Source organism: Capsicum annuum, unplaced genomic scaffold, assembly GCF_002878395.1.
Source record: "Capsicum annuum cultivar UCD-10X-F1 unplaced genomic scaffold, UCD10Xv1.1 ctg73936, whole genome shotgun sequence".
In the NCBI taxonomy this organism is placed as follows: domain Eukaryota; kingdom Viridiplantae; phylum Streptophyta; class Magnoliopsida; order Solanales; family Solanaceae; genus Capsicum; species Capsicum annuum.
The window spans coordinates 1-16,682 of record NW_025884000.1 but is presented as its reverse complement, the minus strand read 5'-3'; the positions used below and the strand labels follow the sequence as shown (position 1 = coordinate 16,682).

The window sequence follows — 16,682 nt, the reverse complement described above, 5'->3', positions numbered from 1 at the left end:
TATCTATATAATCTTTTATGGAAAAGAAATAAATGTGAATAATGTAGGCTAACTATAAGAACCACCCTCCATCATTACTCAGAAAATATATGTGAATATGAATCTCATTAAAAAGTTGGTGAAATTATAATAAAATTACAACTAGAAAATTACAAATGAAGAAAAAAAATCTTGGTTGAGGCGAGGATATCTCGCTTTCTTTAAGGAGATTCAAGCTCAATGCAACAAATGATTTCACCGATCCAGCAGTAATCTTCTTGACTTATTCCCTCTAGGACACAACAGTCTTCTCACAAAGAACAACTCAACAATTCTGGACAAGAGTTGAGTTTAAAGTTTCACATAAAGAACGTCTCCCTTCAACTAATAAACTTTCTTTTTTCTAACTTTTACTAACTCTATATTTTTTAGTACTTAGAAAAAATATGCAACACCACCACTATTTATAGATGAGGAGATCTTCCATGCAATGAATAGAAAAAAGTAGTGGAAAGATCAATGTTCAATAAGTTACAAGAGTTATAAGATATAATGAGGAAATAAAAAATGGATGGTTACATAAATCTCAAGGAAAATGGTGATCAAATTCATCCACCACTAACTATGAAATAACACTCCTTAATGATGAAATACATGCAGCAAAACCCCCGTCCATTATGTGCCTTAAAAGGCCATAAACTCATTTAGTGTAAATGAGCATAAATGCCTCTGTGGAAAAAGAACTAACTGTTGTAAGGTAATGCTACAAACGAATGGAGTAATGGTATAGTAACCAAATACACTATCTCAATGCATTAAGATATAATAAAATTAATCAATATTAAAATATTAAAAAATCATCAATTCGCCACTTATTTTAATATTAACATAAGAAAGTTCAACAGTTGAAGGAAGATTACCATGCATAATAAAGATGTACTCTTCATTGAACCTTCATTTAGTTAAATGATAATTTTTACTCTAGAGTCGTAGTGGTCTCAGACTTGAACTATGACTGCTTAAGGAAAATAAAAAGTTACTGCTTACTCATAATAGTCAACGTGTTGACATGAGCTTTATAGCGAGCACATTATGGTCTTGTGCTATCCCAATTTTATGAGTGTTTAGCCAGCACATTATGGCCTTATGCTATCCCAATTTCGTGAGTGTTTTTGAGAATGAGCCTAATTATAGGAATCGACCTACCTCCATATATACTCACATTGGTGAAATTTGTCAAGAGTGCTCTTGTAATTTTTAGCACCCCACTCATGCGAGCCACAACTTTTCATTAAGAATTTTTTTAAAACTCAACCTCACAATCATTACAAGTAAATGCACTTACACCATAGGGAGGGATAAATAGTATTGCATTTTTCACAACAAGTCATCATGTGATTCATTTTTTTTATTGAACCTTATTATAGGATCTCTAATCCCTAGATTGGGTTTCCTCACATATGATTTAGGAATTTATAGACTTCAATCCCATCCTCCTTTATATGCCCCAAACCATTTCTCTTGCTAAGACCTTAGTCAATGGATCTGCAAGATTCACAAGATTCGACACAATCAACATTAATAATACCATTTGTCAAATAGGATCTCACATTACTGTATTTTCTCCTTATAGGTCTTGATTTACTGTTGTAATAACGGTTTTGAACTCTACCAATTTCAGCGGTGCTATCAAAATAAATTAAAATAGGAGGAATTAATTTTTCAAAATAAGGTATTTGAAATAACAAATCTCTCAACCAGTTCGCTTCCTCACTAGCTGAAGCTAAAGCAATTAGTTCAACCGCCATGGTAGAGTTAGTAATAATAGTTTATTTTTTAGATTTCCAACAAATAGCACCACCATCCAAAGTAAAAAAATATAACCAGTAGTAGATAAAGAATTACCTAATAAAGTGTTTCAATTCGCATCACAAAAATCTTCAAGTACAGTAAGATATTTTTTATAGAACAGACCATAAGTTTTCGTTCCAATTAAATATCTCATAACTCTTGTTATATCATGTCAATCTTCATTATTTGGCTTACTAGTAAATCTACTAAGTACTTCTACTGCATATGCAATATCAAACCTAGAGCAATCAGTCACATATCTCAAACTTCCAATTATGCTAGCATATTTCTTTTGGTTTAATTTATTACATCATTTTTACTTTCAACAAGAAACAAATGAACACTAGAATAAAAAGAAGTTACAACATGCTTGTTGTCAAGGAAATTATATTTTTTTAAAGTTTTCTCAACATAATGTGACTGGTCAAGAAAAATTCTATCATATGTTCTTATAATTTTTATTCCTAGAATAAACTTTGCCTCACCAAGATCTTTCATGTCAAAATGAATTTTAAGAATATTTTTAATTTCTCCAATAACATTTATGTTAGAGTCAAAGTTCAATAAATCATCAACATATTGGCAAATATAATATGCGAATTATTCCAAGGCTTATGATATATGCACTTATCACACTCACTTGTTTTAAATCCATTATCAATCATGCAGGAATCAAACTTTTTATGTCATTATTTCGGTGTTTTTTTCAAGCCATATAAGGATTTAGTAAGTTTATACACTTTGCTTTCTTAGTCAGCTTCAACAAAACACTCGTATTGATTCATGTAAATTTCCTCATTTAGGTCTCCATTTAAGAAAATAGTTTTTACATCCATTTGATGAATTTGTAATAAAAAAATTATCGCAATAACAACTAAAAATCTAATAAATGTAATTCTAGTTACCGAAGACAAAGTATCACAAAATTCTAGGCCTTCTAGTTGTTTAAAACCTTTAGCAACTCGTCTAGCCTTGTATTTATCAACAGAGACATTCGATTTTAACTTCTTCAGTTAGACCCATTTACACCCAATTGTTTCACAACCCTATGGTAAATCAACTAGCTTTCAAGTTTTATTGGAAATTAGTGATTTTATTTCATTATTTACAGCCTCTATTTAAAAAATAGCATCATATGAAGACAAAACTTTTTTTAAAGTGAGAGGGTCATCTCCAACAACTAAGAACATAATAATCAGGACCAAAATCTTTTTTCTACTCTAGTTCTTTTACGTCTACTTAACTCCAAAGCATTATTTTCTTTATTTTTAAAAATAGAAGTAGAAGAACTAGGTAGTGGCAAGATATTTTCTTCAGTCCTTTGACCTCCACTATTTTTAGAATCAAAAGAAAATTTATTTTCATGAAAAATAGCATTACCTGATTGTATTATAATACTATCTTCAAGATTAAAAAAATCTACAGACTGTACTATTTGAAGCATTACCAAGAAAAGTACGAATAGTAACTTTTTTATCCAACTTAGAGATTTTAGGAACCATTAACCTTACATAGGCTAAGAAACATCAAACTCTTAGATATCCCAAATTTGACTTATGATCTTTCCACAACTCAAAATGTGTTAATTTATTCTTTTTTTGAGGCACACGATTCGACACATAACAAACAGTCAAAAGTGTTTCACCCCAAAAATTTAAAGGTACACTTAACTTAGTTTGCATGGCATTATTTAACTCAACCAAAGTTCATGTAGACACGTAATTTTGTCCCTCCTGAAAGCCGAATTTACTCATTTATCCTTACTTTATCACGCAACCCCCCTCATTCCATAATTCTTTCATAAAAAGCCAAAAATAATAAAATTCCTAACAACTTTGATGCCTCAACCTAATAAAATAACAACTTCCTACCCCACCCCACCCCTAGCTCTACCCGCATACCCCCTAACTCCCCTAAGTTCACATTTTTTTGACCATCTCTTTCAAATATACAATACACTGTCCCACCACAACAATACATACACCATCACTCTCATAGGATACACATCAATAATTCACACACAGACTCCATTTTCTGTAAACCAACAACTACACACACAAAGGTAGATAACAAAAAATGCACTACTCCATACACACACTCTAATTGACCAAAATTCACAAAAAGTCTCACTGATTTTCACCATTAAAAGTTGGTACCAGTAACACCCACGTCTCCATCTACACACCACGTTGGAGATCAAACCGAACGAGATAACGGAGGGAGTTTGAGTGAGATTTGAGCGAGAAAGGGAAGAAAAGGCGAGATAGGGAGAGAAAGCGGACGGAAACTGACTTTTTCGTCAATTTCTTCCCAAAAAACTCTATAGTCGTGTAAACCCGACCTATTTTTCTCTAATTTTTTCCATCACCGAGCTCGTCGAAACTCCGATGAAGTGAGAAATAGCGAATCAACTCCTAAAATCCACTGAAAAAGGACACCGGCCCCATCCTCCTTCTTTCTATCGAGTCATCACCGAAAACAACAAAAATCCATCGTTTGAGTATTATTCCTGCGAGATTTCGCCAGAAATTGCATATGGATCTCTTGGTTTCGTGATTCTATTTGGGGTTAGCGAAAAGAAACAGTAAAGGCTAAACTGATACCGAGGTTAGGTTTATCACATTAAGGTCCTGTCCGAGAATTCGATCGCCGTTCTAGTTGGAAGGAGAAATTTTAATTTAAAGTGACATTAAGGTCCATTTCTTATCTCGTTTCTCGAGTAATTTTAAATTTTGATACTTTGTGTGGCGAATTAATAATGTGTGGATCTTGTTTTGTTTGATTTGGTGTTGTTTGGATTATGAATATCGTTAATTGATTAATTATTTCGTTGAGAAAGACTTGAATTCGTTTTTAAGGTAAATAAAATTGGGGCGGGAATTGAAAAATGAGAAGTAAATAATGGTTTATGTTGATTCATTGATGGTTATTTGATTTGAAATGGATGTTAATTTTGACAAACTCGATAGTATTATGTTTTAGGCCGAAATAGACAGACAAATTTTAAGTTTTAGGGCAGGCAACTCGTAGGATTTTATATCATCAAATATGTAAATGTCTGTATTGAGTGGTTTTTCTACTTTTATTGTATTTCATCAAATGTATTCATTCGCCGAGGAATACCCCGAGGTCACATTATACTTATTTTCTTGGAGTGCCCCGAAGTATCGTGTACACAAAGGAGGCTAGTGATCAAGTCTTGAGGCATCGGGTAAAGCATAGCTAGGATAATTAGAATAGTTTAGGTTTCATTTCAGCATTTTTATTTTGGTTTCTTATAAATTAGACTGGACACTATTTTTGGATTTTTGATTGTTTTTGGTTGTTTGTTTTCTTGTTTGTGTGTTTAGTTTAGTTTATGCATTTCATAGTATCATACTAGCCGATATACTCCATGAAGCGACCGTGATCGAACCACGAGATTGAGGGGTACCTAACACCTTCCCCTCGGTCAATAGAATTACTTAATCGGAATCTCTGTTCGTGGATTATTTTTAAAGAGTCAAACCATTTTGAAAAAAGATTTCCAACGGTGACTTGACACACCAGATTTATGTCAAGTAGCGACTCTGAGTTCAAATGAAAAAGAATCTTTATCGAAATAAATTCTATCTTTTGTCACTTAATCATAAAAATTCTTACAAACTTAAAATCAATTCTTTTTTGTTAAAAAGGGGGTGTGACAGTTCTGGTGACTCTGTTGGGGATTTTTCAGAATCCGAGCTTATTTTTGAGTTGTACCGGCTTATTTTGACACTATAGGTGTATAAACACTTTGTTTGTGCTATTATTTGTGTTATTATTTTATCATTGTTGGATGCCCATGTGCTCTTTGTTTACAGTATTTCTTTATGTGTTACAGTTTAATATCTGGTATCATTTGCTTAACTCGTGTCATTTTTTTCGCAACAAGTCCCAGAGTACACATCGTATACACGAACTCTAGTTGAGTCACCCTTATTTTAGGAGGGGGAGCCGTCGGACATATGGAGTGGGTGGAAATCTATCGTAGCCACTATCGACAATACGCTCTCTCGAATAGCCTTATTAGTGGAGCCCAACATAGATCAGCCTTTAGGTCATATTTATCTGTATCATACTGAGACCTAGCGGGACACACTTGGTCCTTTGTAAGAGACTCACCCCTAAGCATCCTTACGTGCTAATTCTTTCATCTTTGAGGGTAACAAGGTCATTTGACGGACCGATTTAGGAAAAGATGTGCTAGAAATAAAAGAAAGTGTGTAGGCAAGGAAAAGTTGAAAAAAAGAAGTGAATTTAGAAAAAAAAATTCGTAGTTTTTTTAGTTCTTTATGGCTTTTGTTTTCATAATCCAAAAATTCAAAAAGATTTTCCTTTGTCTTCTTTAGCAAGCATTTTATAAAAGATGGTAATTCAAAAAGATCTTTTCTTAATAGGAGCTTTTTATAAAAGAAAAATTTAAAAAGATGGTAGAAGTTTTGTACATTTCTTATAACGAAAATACCAAAAAGATTTTTCTTTCGTAGTTGTTGGTGTCGTGTCTCTCCAATCAAGGTCCAGTCTATTATTTCATCCTAAATTTTTCAAGCTGGACGAACTACGCGCACCTGATTCTCCTCTTTCGGGAGTGAAATATGTAGGCAGCCCTTCGTGGGTTCGATGATCTTATTTAAAAAAACTACAAAAGATTTTCTTCACTCTTCATTTAGAGTAGGTGTCATATGCATCTTTAAAAGAAAACTACAAAAAAAAATTCTTTAATAGTTTCAAGTTTAATATGAAATTCAAAATCAAAAATCCAAAAAGATTTTTCTTTGGTGATCATAGGTTTCATTTTGAATAGTTATTTTAAAGATGAGAAAATTTAAAAAGAGTTTCATCAATTCTTTTGATAATTTATTATTTTCTTAGAGTTTCAAATAAAGAAAGAAAGAGAGTTGATGGGTCATTTCGTGGCCAAACTTCACGAACTACGCATACATGATTCTCCTCTTTTGGGAGTGAGATACATAGGCAGCCTTTATAGGGTTTGGTGATCTTATTTAAAAAAATTCAGAATGATTTTCTTCAATTTTCATTTAGAGTAGGTGTTTCATACACGCCTTGCAAAAGAAAAATACAAAAAAAAAAAGATTCGCTTTAATATTCTTAGGTTTCGTTTTGGGATGAAATTCAAAATTCAAAATTCAAAAAGATTTTTGTCAGTATCTTTTAAAAATAATGATAAAAGAAATAGAAAAAAAAAAGACTTACTCTTCATTTTAGATTAGTTGTATGCACATTCTGCTTCATCTAAAAAATATAAAAAGATTTTTTCTTTGATAATCTTAGGTTTCATTTAAAAAGATTGTGTAAATATCTTTTGAAAATATGAAGAATTCATTTGGTAGTAGATTGATTAATCCATGCATTTCTCCATATGAAAAATACAAAAAAAAAAATCTTGGTAATCACAGGTTTCATTTTGTATAGGGGATTTAAACCTAAAAAATTTAAAAAGATTTTCGTCAATTCTTTTGACAATTTGTTGTTTTTCTTTCTGAATGTTTCAAGAAAAAGAAAGAGAAAAAGAGTTTGATTGGCCAAATTTCACAAACTATGCACACCTGATTCTCCTCTCTCAAGAGTGAGATACGTAGGTGCCCTTATTGGGTTCGGTGATCTTTTCAAGAAAAAGACAAAAAGATTTTGAGAAAGTGTTGAACTCTAACGCATTTGTTATCTCTTGTTCAGTTAGTTTAAGGTGGTTGGTTTGTGGCATTCTGGATGGTCCTCCATATTGCACCAAATTCAAGGAAGGGTTAGTTGTGTCCAATAAGGATATAGAGAGTGACATCATGGATCAATCAAAAAGTCAGGAAAATGAGAGATTAAAATAAGAGATTTTGAGACCAAGGCAACAAATGATGGAAATACATCGAGCTTGGGTCAGTGGGTTGCCTCCTCCTCCATTCCCTACTATTGGCCCCGCAAATACCCAGAGTTTTCCATCACAATTGCAAGCTCCATTTCCTAATGGTGTTGATGCACCACAATATGCCTCAGAATTTATTCCAAGCCAAAAGCATCCCAATGCATCTATCACTCATTCTCTAGCTCTTCAGTATAAATTTACCATATTGACAGAATCACATACTGTTTGTGCTTTTGTTTCTCAACCTTCTACTGAGGCTTCCACTTTGGCTATTAATCTAATGGTTGTGCTGCCCCAATCTGCTAGTGGACCCATGGTCAAGGCTCTTGATAATCATTACTATACTCCTGAGCCCACGTCAATGTTAGTTGGACCACTAAAATTTCTTAACAAGAAGCCTAGCGTGCCAGAAGAGCCAGAGAAAATGGTTGAAAAAATGAAGAGTACAGAAAATGCTATGAAAAGTTTCCTAGGTTTTATGGATAATAAAGATATTTCATATAAAAACTGAGGTATGTCTTCAAGTGTTAACCTTCCTCCAAGCGTTGAGATATCAAAATTTGAGGAGCATGATGGACACGAGGAATTCAGAAAATATTTGGGATGATATTGCAATCAATTAAGGGAAATTGGGGAAAGAAGAATGAGAAAGATATAATGTCTATTATAGATGGACAACGGGTATGTCCAAGAAGACCATGTTGTCATTATTCTCAATCTCGAACCCAAGTTCATATCCAAGCTCTATATAATCACTCCCAAAATTCATTATACTTCATTTCCCTACCTTCATACCCAGTATTCAACGGACAACCATGTGTTCAACCCCTTTCTTACTCACAATGGCGCGTACCAACTCTACAGATTCATCCTCCAACTCCACAAATATATCAAATCCCTTCTAGGCTCGATGTTCGATCCAAGTCAAACAATGAAAAGAGATAGAAGCCTAGGGATAGTTTCACGCTAATTGGAGAATCATATGCTAGTTTGTTCTAGAGATTAGTACAATGGGGCATGATCACTCCTCTCCTTGGGTATACTCCTTACCCGCATTCAAGAAATTTTGATCCCCATGTACGATGTGCATATCATTCTGATGTGCAGGGTTACCGTGAGGATTGTCATTCTTTGAAAAGACAAATAGAAAGGGTGATTCAAGAAAAATTAATTATAGTGCAAAATAGTGACACTACGAGTGTCACATGGTAATGCACAATACGTGGAAAGAAATGAGTTAAGCATGAGAATCTAAAATTTATTTGTTGAAGACAATATGTTGGACAGCTGTGGAAGCTCTAGTCATGCTTATATGTAAACTAATGGCTAAGATGTCAAGCTCAACAATTGAGAAGTCACTTATTTCCTTGCATGGAGGGATTGTTGGTTGTTTGTTTTGTTTTCCAAATTATTTCAAGGTTGTAGTTAGGAATCTATCTTGTTTTGTTTCTTTTTCATTTTTTGTTTAAACCCTTCTGTTGACACTCAATTTTGATCTACCGATACTCTTTTTAGGCTGCTATTTTATCAAAACTATTTAATTTTAACCGTTAATATTTTTTACGTATTATTCTTGTATCATATAAATAATGAAGTGCCACATTTATGATTTTTAAAAAATATACACATTATTTTATTTCTTTTATTAGCATTTTTTATGATTTATTTTACACAATTTTATCATTTTTCGTAAATATGCCCACTCACAATTTACAAATGCATTGTCTAATTTCATTTTTATTATTATTAATAATTTTTACATAACATTAATTTATTTTAATAGGACGTCTCATCATCATTATTATTATTATTATTATTATTATTATTATTATTATTATTATTATTATTATTATTATTATTATTATTATTACATTTCTTAAACTAGCAGCCATTTTATTCAATTTCCCTTCCTTGTGTTTAATTTTTAGCCAATCTTTTATTTCAATTAGTATCTATTTTAGCCAAAATTGAATATCAATTTGGGCTCCTATTTAAATCTCAATTGGCCTACTTTTAAATTCCTTAATCTCAGCCGTTGATACAAGATGATCCAACGGTTGATATTAGATCAACCGATCTTTCCATTTTAAACAACGACCAAACCCTAAAATCCCATTCTCACAAAACAGCCGCCCTTTCTCCTCCTCTCTCTTCTTTCTCTCTCTACCCCGTCTTCTCTCCCTTCTCTCTAAACGGAACCAACGCCGACAGCCATGCAAAAAGGTCGTCGTCCCTCCATTAACCAACACCAGCGCCACTTCTACTTCTCTCCTCTCCGGCCCGAAACCCCAACCCCCGGTCGCCGCCACTACTTCAAATTCGGCCGCCGCCTGCCACCGCCACCGCAACGCCGGCTGCCGATCGAAAAAACAACGACAACATCAACTCCGGCAACCCCCAAGCCGCGTTTTTGCTTCAACACTAACAGCCGATGAAACCAGCCATCGCACTGCTGGGAACCAAGCCGACGCCACCCTCTTCCCTTCTCTCTTCTCCCTCACCACTGGTGAACCCATCATCGCCTCTCCAGCCGCCTCACTTGTCATCGGTGAATCACGATGAATTCGTGACGAATCCATCCCAGGTTTGTTTTCTTAATACAACTTTAATATTATTATCTTCTCCTTACCTTTTCTTTTGATTTTTTTAACACAAATTATTAGTACAAAATTTGTGACGTTAAGAACACGAGGCTAACTTGATTTTCTTAATCATATGTCCATTTATATTTTGAACTGCCAGATTATGCCCAACTTTGTATGATTGTTTGCTTTAACACTGATTTTGACTTGAATTTGCATTCTGTCAACATTGGAATTTTCATTTATCTGCTCATGTTACGAAGTTATCATTATGGTGGAACCTCCGTTTGAATTGTGTGCGTGAGTTTGAAATGTCGATATCCTCATGTTAAGTCATCTTGACAATTTTCTGATATTTTATTTGTCTTAACTTGCTTCACAATTTTTGTGCATAATTATATTAGTTTAATTAAGAAGTCTTTATTTTATATAATTAGTTGCTTTAATTTTTGAATTGATTTTGTTATATATGATTGATAGCAAAAGTTAATGCATATTTATATTTTTTTTATTTACTTTAAAATATCTTTTAAATTTATTTCTAATTGATTTAGTCTATCTGATTAAGGAAAATATTGTTGTTGATTGATTTTCTCAACATTTGCTTTCCTTTTATTATTTGATTGAATTTTACATAATTGATTATATCATCTGTTTAAGAGAAAGAATCTCCTTGATTGACTCATCAAATATTCTCTTTCTTTTTAATTATGTGACCCCTTTTTCTATATAAACAACCCTTTTTCATTCTTCAAAACAGGACTTACAACTTACACTATCACACAAAAGCTTTAAGCAAACAAGAAACTATTTTACTCTATTACTTTTATTGATTTTCGAAGCATTAGTCTTGACTTATCTACGGCAATGGGTAAATGGATCCTTTGCTACTTGGCTTTCTTATTATTAATTTTGTTATCATACCGGTAAGTCTCTATTGATGCAATTTTCTTTACACTTTATGTGATGATGCTAGAAAACATGCTTATAGATGCTATTTGGTGTTTGTTATACTCTTGTTTCATCTTCTTTGTGTCTTGTGTCCATTTTGGTATGTTCTTTGGCTCTGCAGTTTTCTTTATGCATAGCAGGTACCTTGATCAATAATTTTGGGTTCTGAAGAGTCGCCCGTGAAGGGAAAGGGGAGCTGCCCACTCTTAATTTAGTTTTTTTTTTTTTTATTAATTTGGGTTTGTAATAATTTTGTATGAACGTCGCTGTGTAATGATAAATTAGGGACTGTTTGGGGGTGGGGTTTACGTGTTTATATGATTTATTTGAATCACTTAGGCAAACCATTAATTAGGATAAATAATGAACTTTTATTGTCACCTAGAAATCTTGTTTTAGGATTATAATTAACCGACATAATTCAATCTCTATTAAGTTAATCTCAACCGACGACGTAAAAAATTAATTTTTAACGTTTGTATTTACATTCCTGCTATTCTAACAATTTTTAGTAAATAAATATCCCTTTTTCAGCGTTCTTTAACAATTTTCAGCAATTAGTGTGCATTTCTTAGCATTAAATAATTTCAGCAATTAAACAATATTTTTAATTTTTTTTTTTTTTTAACAATTTCAGCAACTAACAATCAGCTTTTAGCATTTAAAATCAATTTTCAGTAGTTGAAACACAATTTTCAGCATTAAGACTATTTCAACAATTAAGCAAATTTTCAACATATTTTATTAATTCTTTACCATCTAATAGTCTTTTTTAGCAATTAATTAATTCCTGCAATGTTTTTGTTTTAATCACAACATAAAAGATTATATTAAGCATTCAGTTTTTCTTACTTTTTCTTTAATCTTTTGTATTCAGAATTGTTTTAGTGTTGTAATCTGTTCTATAACTTTCGACCATCTAGGGACATTTTTGGCATATCAAATGATATTTGCTTACTAATTATTCAGTATGTTAAACAAAATTTACTTTCCCATATTACAAGACTTATTTCTTTCAACTTAGATATCATGCTTAACTACCTTTTACACATTAAATTAACGTGCTTGTTCTGTCACGTTTGATTTGACATGCCTTTTTATTCACAATGAATTTTACCACCTTGTTGTAAATGTTTTGACACTTACTCTTTAATTGTGTGACACTTAGATATCATGCCTATAGGTTAATGACACAAAAAATAGTAATTATTTGTCTTTGCATGCTATCATGATAACTAAATTTAATTAACCAAGAGGCTGACTTGGGGATAATTATGTGCTATGCGACATTCTACTTGTTATGCGTTTTGAGTCCTAGGAAACGTAGCTTTATTCAGTTTAGACCATAAAACCAAAATAGCAAAGTCAAAAGCCTCTTCGGCGATTGGTGGGACAATAGATAGTATTAAAGATGTTAGTTTTATTCTTGTTTTAGAACGTCTTCAGATTTAAAAACTAACCTAGGTGCGGTGGGATGGGTAGTCATTCGGAAGTGATGATCTTCGGAGATACTATACGACATTTGACATTGCTACTTGTTTAGGAATTCGGCCAGTGGGTCGGATAAGGATTAAATAAGTTGGGGTTCTAATCCGAATGAAACCAAAACTTTTTTATTTTGGAATTTATTCTTTTATTTACTTTGCATGTTCATTTATTTGGGGTAGTTAGTTTATTACATAAACAGTCCCCTTTATTGTAATTTACGTCATTTCTCTCTCCTCGCTTGTCTTAGTTACTTGTTTTATTGACTTTATCACTTAGATAATTAATAGCTAAAATGACTAAGTTAAATGTTCATTTATTAATTATTTTATTACTTAGTCAACATTTAAGTTAATAAAAAAGCAACTCTTATTTGATCACATAGAATCCCTCGTAAAATATGAATTCGGTCGGGAACCATCTTTTTGGACCTCGAAAGGTACCTAACACCTTCCTTTTGAGGTAATTTGAATCCTTACCCAAATTTCTGGTGAACTAGGACTAAATAATAAAATAAGTTCGTAGTTAGCCTAGATTGGTGACCTAACGTACCTTAATACGTTAGGTGACGACTCTTCACACTTCCTCAAATAATCTCAAAAAGTGTGGTCACGTTGAATCCCGTTTTTTGCAAGGAAAATGGGGCGCGACACCTTTTAATAAAATGTGGTTTCCTTGCTATTTTGTCTTATTTGAAGTTGTTTGTTTGATTTCTTTACACAGTTCATTTTATGTTGCTTCTAGTAATATGACATGTTGCCAGAATTTTCAGCTAGATTTTAAAATCCAGTTTAAGCATGATATGTACTTGCATTTTCAAGGATTGATATGATGAAAGCATTTAATTCTGCTATCCAAACATTGTATTATCCTTTGCTTACCTCGTTTGACCTTTAGTTCTGTTTTCTTTCATACCCTTTTTGGAATCAAGATAGAGTCAGTAACGTTCAAGAAAAGTGGCGAGTAAAATAATATAGTCAGAAAAGTTTCAAAAAATAAGAAAAAATATATATCAAAAAGAAAGAAAAAATGAGTGTCAAGTCAAAAAAGTATCAAAGAGAAAAGAGTCAATAAAAAGGAAAAAATAAATCAGAGTCAAGCAAAGGAACAAGTTGTCAGAACTATGTGTGACCTGATTCTCCTTTTTCGGGAGTGAGATATGTAGGATGTCCTACCCTAGACTCGGTCCAACCAAATAAATGATTTAGAATTACCCAGCTAAAAGAAATTAGGGCATGAGTTAATCTTTGTTGTTTGAGTCAATTTCAAAAGTTGTAAGTCTCACCCTACTTCAGGTGTTATTTGAGCTTCTTGCCATCCTTTTTTTCTAACCATATCCAAAAGCTAAGTTACAACCAAAAAGGACCTTCAGATCAATATTTGAGAATTTTAAGGCTAAGAATGCAATAGATATAATGATGCATTGGGTACTACTTGTATTCCTCAGCATAAGAAATCAGGAGAGAAATAAAAATAAGAGAATTTTATCAGTGAAAACCCTTACGGGCACCATAAGGAAATGGTAAGTTGAGAGAAATAAAAATAAGAGAGTCTTATTGGTAAAAATCCTCATGGGCACCATAAGGAGATAGTAAGTTGAGAGAAATGAAAATAAGAGAGCCCCATTGGGGAAAACTCTCAAGGACATCATAGGGAAATATGAGTTAAGAGAAAGAAAATGAGAGAGGCTTGTTGGTGAAAACCCTTCTAGGCGTCATTAGCCGAATGAGGTCTCTGAATGCGATTGGCCCAAGGAAGTAACTCAATTTCAGGGCCATTGACTCAACAACAATTGGTGAAAGTTTGGATAGAAAGATCAGACAGCTTAATCCAAAATGCATGTCATAATCATTAGAATTGACTGTCACTTTCAGCTAAATTTTTCTTTTCTCTATATCAATGGGGACATTCATTGTCTGTTCTTTCTTCTTTATATTGTTATTTTTATTTTCTTAAGTTAGTTATTCAAATGAAAAGTCATTTTTCTTGTGTCTTTGAGTCAAATCAATGTCAAAGCAAGTGAGAAAAGATTTCAAAACTGACTAGCAACCTCTTCAATTGCACAAAGTAAGATGAAAGGCCAGCACATGAAAAAGACATGATTGTGAGACAAAATAAAAACTACAGAAAGTTTTGTCAACAGACAAGTCTGGGAAGTCAAGGCAATACCAAGGTTCGAAAGATTCATCTGAGAGACATAGCAAAATAGAGATATTGTATTTATTTCTGAGTCACTTTTAATAATCTGAATTTGGATCAATGGTGCAACAAGTCAATGATCTATGCCATTAGTTGAAAGTAAAATTAATGGAATAAGTTCAAGAGAAATCGCTTCAAAAGACAAAGTTGCAAGCCAACCACCCTGTTTTAAACTTACAAGTTTTCTTCATATGAAACAAGAACAGTTGCTACTTTCTAATCAAAGGCTTCAAAGTGCTAATATCCATAGGTGCAATTCCTCATATTTGCAAATGCAATAGCAGTGTTGCTGTACAAGTTTGGTAATCACAATTATGGTAAAACTCATCTTCTTGTACCCCTAAGAGACAAATTCTCTAATTTGGGTCTTTCATATCTTATGGCAAGGAGGTGCAATTCCTAATTTAAGTCGTTAATCCTAAAAGATGCACTTTTAGTAAGAATCTTTCACTTTCACTCTTAAGAGAGGGATTATTTGGTCTCAGTCATTCAACTTTACCGTCAAAAGATGTATTTGTTGATCAGAATCTTAATTCATCTTTGTATTATACATTATTGCAAGTCAGGAGTCCACCTGAAGAACAGGGTGATGAAATTAAAAATCAGGAACTCGCCTGAAGAACAGGGTGATGAAATTGAAAGTCAGGAGCCTGTCTGAAGAACGGAGTGATAAAATGGCAAGTCGAAAGCCCACCTGAAAAATAGGATGATGTAATTGCTAGTCAGGAGCCCGGCTGAAGAACAAGATGATGAAATTGCAAGTCAGGATCCCGCCTGAAGAACAGGGTGATGAAATGGAAAGTCAGGAGCCCGCTTGAAGAACAGGGTGATCAAATGGCAAGTCAGGAGTCCGTCTGAAGAACAGAGTGATTAAATGGCAAGTCAGGAGCCCGCTTAAAGAATAGGGTGATGAAATGACAAGTCAGGAGTTCGCCTGAAGAACGGGGTGATAAAATTATAATTCAAGAACCCGCCTAAAGAACAGGGTGATGAAATGGTAAGTTAGAAGCCCGCCTAAAAAACGGTGATGAAATTGTAAGTCCGGAGCCCACATGAAGAACATGGTGATGAAATGGCAAGTCAGGAGCCCACCTGAAGAACAGAGTAATGAAATTGTAAGTGAAAATCCCGCCTGAAGAATAGAGTGATGAAATGAAAAGTCAGGAGCCCACCTGAAGAACAGGGTGATGAAATGGCAAGACAGGAGCCTGCCTGAAGAACATGGTGATGAAATGGTAAGTCAGAAGCCCGCCTGAAAAACACAGTGACGAAATGGCAAGTCTGAAGCCCGCCTGAAAAACAAGATGATGAAATTGCAAGTCAGGAAATCGCCTGAAGAACAGGGTGATGAAATTGCAAGTCAGGAGCCCGCCTGAAGAACAAGATGATAAAATTTCAAGTCAAGAGCTTTCCTAAAGAACAGGGTGAAGAAATTGAAAGTCAATCAATAAGGTTAAGACATTGAAAGTCAAGCAACAAGGTAAAGCAATTGAAAGTCAATAAAGTAGGGAAATTACAAGTCAGGAGCCCGCCTAGAGAATAGGGTGTTGAAATTGAAAGTCAAGCAACAAGGTGAAGAAAATAAAAGTTAGGAGACCGCCTGAATAATAGGGTAAAGATTTTTAAATTTAGGATTAAGGTTTAGAAGTACCACCGACAAAACATGGTCAATTTGTGAGTTCATATCCAACATCAATTTTGTATAGAGAAAGAATCTATTATGAGGTTCAACCCAAAGA

The 16,682-nt window shown here is 33.5% G+C and overlaps 1 long non-coding RNA gene across 1 annotated transcript; it reads left to right on the top strand.

The window, feature by feature from the left end:
• Positions 1–9,843: 9,843 nt before the first annotated feature.
• LOC124894427 lies at positions 9,844–12,965 on the top strand. The gene is made up of 2 exons (XR_007051171.1): positions 9,844–10,310; positions 11,400–12,965. It is a non-coding gene; the product is annotated as an uncharacterized LOC124894427 (long non-coding RNA).
• The last annotated feature ends 3,717 nt before the right edge of the window (positions 12,966–16,682 follow it).